This window comes from Glycine max, chromosome 18 (genome assembly GCF_000004515.6).
Source record: "Glycine max cultivar Williams 82 chromosome 18, Glycine_max_v4.0, whole genome shotgun sequence".
Taxonomy (NCBI): domain Eukaryota; kingdom Viridiplantae; phylum Streptophyta; class Magnoliopsida; order Fabales; family Fabaceae; genus Glycine; species Glycine max.
In genome coordinates this window covers 5,082,121-5,088,120 of record NC_038254.2, presented here as the reverse complement: position 1 = coordinate 5,088,120, position 6,000 = coordinate 5,082,121, and positions in this window count along the sequence as shown.

The following is a 6,000-nucleotide window of genomic DNA, read 5'->3' as shown; positions in this document are numbered from 1 at the left end:
CAAGTATACTCGTGTGTTTGACCGGTGATACCTATATTCATATAGAAATCATGATGCGGTTAACTTTAAAAAATGAGAAGAGAGTGTGTAATTTCTTTAAACATCATGAGAAGTTTTATAATATAAAAATTGAAAATACTCTTTCAATCAAACAAAGATTTGAATTATATCTATATTTATATAAAATCAAGAGAATCAAATAGAATAAGAAATTGATTCTTATTCCAATTGAATTCTTTTTAAAATCTTTCTTTCAATGTACTATATATATATATATATATATATAAAATGGGGGCCCATTCCTGACCCCCTTGTCCAGTAATTTATTCAAATAATTTAACGAGCTTTTAGTAATAATCGATCAATGGTGGGAAGTGGTTGTGCTAGACTAGATTTTATAAGGTATGAGCCTAACCTACATTATGAATCAAAGGTTTGAGACTAGTTTGATTACTTGATGTCGGTCAGTTTTAAGACTTGATTTAACCTTTCTGAAAGTTTCATGTTGTTGAAAAATGAAAAGTTTATTTTATAATAAAATCTATTAAATGAGATTTCAAAATACTTCTAAATAACCTAATGAGTTTATCTTATATGTGGATTAGTAAGTTTAAGTTTTTAAACAAACTATTATTATTATTCAAAATATCATAGTAAAAATTAAAAATGTTATTATTAATATTGTTTAAATAGGTAATTTTATTAAGGTCCCGTTTGAGGTGATTTATTGTTTGTAGTTTTAAAATTTTATAAAATCAAAATCAATTTTAGTATTGAGTTGTTAATTTTCAACTTTAATTTTAAAATTATGTTGCAAAATAAAAAAGAAATTTCTAGTTCTTGAATTTCAGTGCATAGAGGTAAAAACTTAGCACTATACAGGCCAGGAAAATAAGCTTTACCAACTAGAAACAAAAAGCAATGCATTCAGCCCCACCCCAACATATAATTCAAAACAAAGGAAAGTATGTAATAATGAATGCCTTTCAAAGTAGTTTCTACTTGATGGGCAATTGAGGGATTTTCATTAATGGACCTTAGTAACTAAGTGAATTTTGATATCACACTTTTATTCAAAATTTTAAAGTTTAAGTTTATGAGTTTTTCTTTTATTTATGTGATGTTCAACTTTCTTATTCCTATCTTTGTAGGATTTTATCTCACAATTGTATTTCAACAATCTTTCTCCTCAAGTGTAAGTTTCTTTCACATGTCTACCCTAAAACGAAATCCATTTTTATCTACGAATATTCTATAATGATTCTTAGAACTTAATTGTGACTATCTCAAGGCCAACATGCTCTAATACCTTGTAATATTGCAACACGTGCGGGACTCGCTATCTGATCCCATGCATGAACTCACTCGTCAGATAGACTTTCGATATAATGCATCTTCAAGTCCATGAATTTATTGTCTTCATTTTACTCGTATGAGTCGGTCATTAAGTCGAATTTCGACTCTGATACTAATTGTTGGACAATCAAGTGGGTTAAATACTAAGAAAATTTTCATCAATGAGTCATGAACAATCATATAAGTGAACTTTAATATCACATTTTAATTCAAAACTTTAAAACTTAGGTTTACGGGTTTTTTCTTTACTTATATGTACTCAATTTTTTCATTTCTACCGATACAGGACTTCACCTCACACTTATACTCCATGCATTTATCTTCTACCAAAAATTCACGAAAATTCCCTTAAACAAAATTTGCATAAGAGTTGTGGCAATGACGACCACTCCCAAAATGATGCAATAAAGCCCTTTGGCTTATGGAGGTTGGTGGTGGTTTAGGCGACCGAATCTGGTGAAGGGGAGGTTGGTGGTGGTTTGGGTAACCAAATCTAATGAAGGGGAGGTTGGTGGTAGTTGAGGTGACCGAATCTGGTGAAGCGGAGGTTGGTGTTGGTGCAGTGGTGGTTTAGGTGATCGGATCTGGTGAGGGAGAGAGACAAACAAGAGACGGTGGTAGTGCTGGTGGGAGAGAAGGAGAGAGACGAACTTACCGACGACTTACAGCCGCAACAACAGTCTTTGCCTCCATCGGGGAGGGGTGATGGTGAGTGTGAGAGACCAAGAGATGAGTTAGGATAAAACGATAAACACAAATCCACAAACCTATTTTCATTGTTTTTGAAATAGAATAAAAACTGTTTTGAAAACAAGTAAAAAGTCAACTTGGTCCCATTTTACGTGAACATGTTACTGTTTTAAAATTATATTTTAAAACAAAAAATCAGAAACTCACAGTCATCCCCAACGTGACCTAATTAAGTTTTCACTCTTGCTTTCCCCTTGTCCAGAGTATCCATTCTTTTACTGGGCTTGGTGGTGTCTTCCAATGGATGCGTACAAAAAGGGAATTGAAGCTACCAAGTCGCTGATAAATTGGCCGATCATGAAATGTCATTAGTTGATAGTTTTTTTAGTTTATGATTATGTTAAGCCCTTTATTTTCCTCGTGGTTTTTAAAGTCCTTTGGGTCTCCGCTCCTTTGTCGCCCAAAAGTAAAAATAATAAATTCGAGTCTTTATTTTTAAGCAAGATAATGTTTTCTTATTACTTAATGAATTAATTAATATCGTACATAATATACTAAATATTTAATTTGCTTGATTTACTAACTTATGTAAAAAGAATTTGCAAAAAAAGTTATCGTTATAAATATATCATTACCTGACTCTGATTATCATGGAAGTCTAAACAGGTGTGAGTGCCATTAATTTGTATCCGACATTATTCCATGCCATATTTCACGTGGCTTGCATGTCTAATTTTAAAAAAGAAAACAATAAAAGAATTGAGTAGAGTTTTCAAAGTTTTGACACCCCCGCCCCCCGTCCATGAACATCATATTTAAACATGTTGCTGAAATTTTATATTTTTGCATATAATTTCACCATAATATATATATATATATATATATATATATATATATATATATAATCCTCTCACAAGTCACAATCCAAAATTTTTATATGCAACTAGTTTTTTGGTGGAAGTTTTTAAGGACCCGCGTATATTTGAACAATAGTTATGTTAAAAATGTACACCATGAATTTCACAGTCGTATTCTAATATTACACTCATTGGAGGCTTTTTAGCCGTTAACAATTCAATATCGATTTGCTCATTTCTTTTTTTTTCTTTTTTCTTATTTTACTTTTCTTATCATCTAAATCTATTCAAAATGGGGTGGAAGTCGATAATTATTCAAAATAAAAATTGAGGCGGCCCTGCAGGCAACAGATCATGATCATGTGCTTCGTAATTATTATAATTTGCAAACATATGCTTTGCGTAGAGTTGGTCATATCAATCCAGCATGCTGAAAATTGACGATGATCATATTGGGAACTGAACTCCATTTGCTCATGCAGATATATGAATTTCAATTTTGAGGCCAGTTTGCCACTCAGTGTCACAGCTAGCAAATTTTCTGTCTTGCTTTATTTGTCAAACCTCATACTTCTAATGTCTCCAATTTCCCAGCTGTGTCTAAACTCAGGTCAGATTTACATGGCTTTGATAAAAAAATGTTTAACATTTTTATTTGATAAAACTTTAAATTGCATTATGATTTTTTTCTTTATTTGATTTTTTTTTAAAAAAAACGTACCTTTTTTTAATTACATATTTATTTTAATATAAAATGAACTCTTAAAAGAACTCACCAAAAAAAAAACACACTCTTAAAAGACTTTTTCGTGGTTCTCCACACTCTTTGGAACATAAAAGTTTAGATTTGGACAAGACTCACCCATGTACATATGAAGTTAGAAAAAATCATCAACTCTAACGATTTTATGGTAAGGCTAGCTATGAATACGGATGGATTTTATTGTCTCTGGAATCAAACGCAAATCTTGACATTTACCGGAGCTAAAGGCTTTCTAGGTGATGAAAAGGACTCCCAGCATTATCAACTTTAGAAATTCATAAGAAAGACCAATTAGGAATTTGGATAGATAATAAGAGTGTTTTAGAACATTTCATTAATTATATGATTAAACTTTAATTTTTAACGGTAACAAATGATATTATGTGGTTTATGCAGTTGATCTCATTTAATGAGATAAGACTTTGTTGTTGTTGTTAGAATTTTGTTTGTATTAGTAAAATATAAATACATTTTATTTGAAAGAAAGAGTTTGTATAATCTTTTAAAATGATGTGTATGGATTAATTTTAAGTTTATTCTTTCATCATAATAACAGATGAGATCAAAATAAAATATATAAATGAAAAATTATTTTTATCTTAAATTTACAAGATTGAGTTAGATTTATATCTCTCAATTTATGATCTGTTTTAAATTTATTCAAGATAGAGATTATATTAATTATCCACACATCAAGTCAATGTAGTAGTCAATGTAGTAGGTATTGATCTTATCTTTAGTCATAGTGCAACTTGAGTTTTTCCAAATAATTCCACTAAATGAACTTCTATAAATCAAATTAAGATGACTGGAGCACTTTGGCATCCAACCTAGCTTCTTTCATTGCCACTTTCACTGTTCTAGATTTTGAAGACCACGTTCATTTCAAGAATCGAATCTTCCATATCACCAAGGCAAGGCAGAGAGGGCCATTAATTGCTCTGCGTTGGAGCTTGCATGTCACATTTTTCTTCAAGAATAGTGAGAGATGTTTGTTTTTCTTCTACTCGTTAATAACATCAACCTACGCGCGCAACCATTAATAAAAGATTATATTCAGTTCATATATGGTTTTATTTTTCTTTCTATTCCCTTTTCACAACTTTCAAGAGTTTGGCTGTTTTGAAAGTTGAAAAGCAGTAAGTGATAGAATTAACCATTAAGAAATTCAACACACATGGCCCCATCATGTGTCTATTATTTCACCCTATCTCTACATAAATTATAAAAGAATCATCCCAAAGAACAAAACATAAACTTGAACTATAAGACAAAGTCATATGCAAATATTGACTGAAACAAAGGATATTGAGTTTGCTCCTCGGAACAGAAGATTTGAAGATAGGAATCATGTGGAGAGCATTTAATACAAAGAAAAGGAATAGGTGTTAGGGTTTCACAGCTAGGTACAGTTTTAATTTCAACCTCTCTTGAAATGGGTTTTTCCTTTTTAAAAATTCATAAGGGCTTGCTCTATGTCGGATCAATGATATTAATTAATTTAATCAAATGGGTTGTTTACATCTATCAATTATATTGTCATAAGTACGTACTGATAAGGAGATGAGTAATGCAACATGGCCACGCATGCATGGTTTGCACTTTGCAACAACGACTATGGAACAATTAATTGTGTTTCTGCTATCGCGAATATACAACTCTTCCCTTTGTTCGTGAAGATGATTTAGCTTTATATATCATGTGCTACAATTAAAGACAGTTTACTTTTGGAAACAATTAGTATACCCCTGCCCTTTCTGTTCACACTGTCGTGAACGATCAAATTTAACTTAAGAGACATTTGTTTCAAGTTATGATATTGCATTCTCAAGAATCATTTTTCAACATGAGTAGTACTGAGTCGAAGAGGTTTGGATTTTGTGGTGTTGAATTTGATCATGACATTCATACGTATTGGAAAAGGTTTTCGCTTTAACGTTATGGTGAAACTAAACATATGTAAGTTAACGCATAACTTTACTTGGGAGATTAGCAATACATTCACTAAACGATTAGTGGAAAAAATCAAATGAGAAATACTAGATGGTACGAGATGATCCAATTGCACGAATGTAACATATCAATTACTTTTTGGCATATTTTCCATCAAACTTTTCTTTCTTTTTATTTTTTAATTTATTATTTAATCAATTATATGCCACCATGTCTTTTCGTATGCAATTTGCACAGTAATATTTTGTACCATATAGCAATGCTCAAAATCAATATGCCGCCGACAAATGATGTCTTTGTCAAGGTTTCTAGAGTCCCATGTGCATGATTGAATCTTTTCTTGCTTAATCTCTTAATTATAATGATTCAATGTTAAAACTT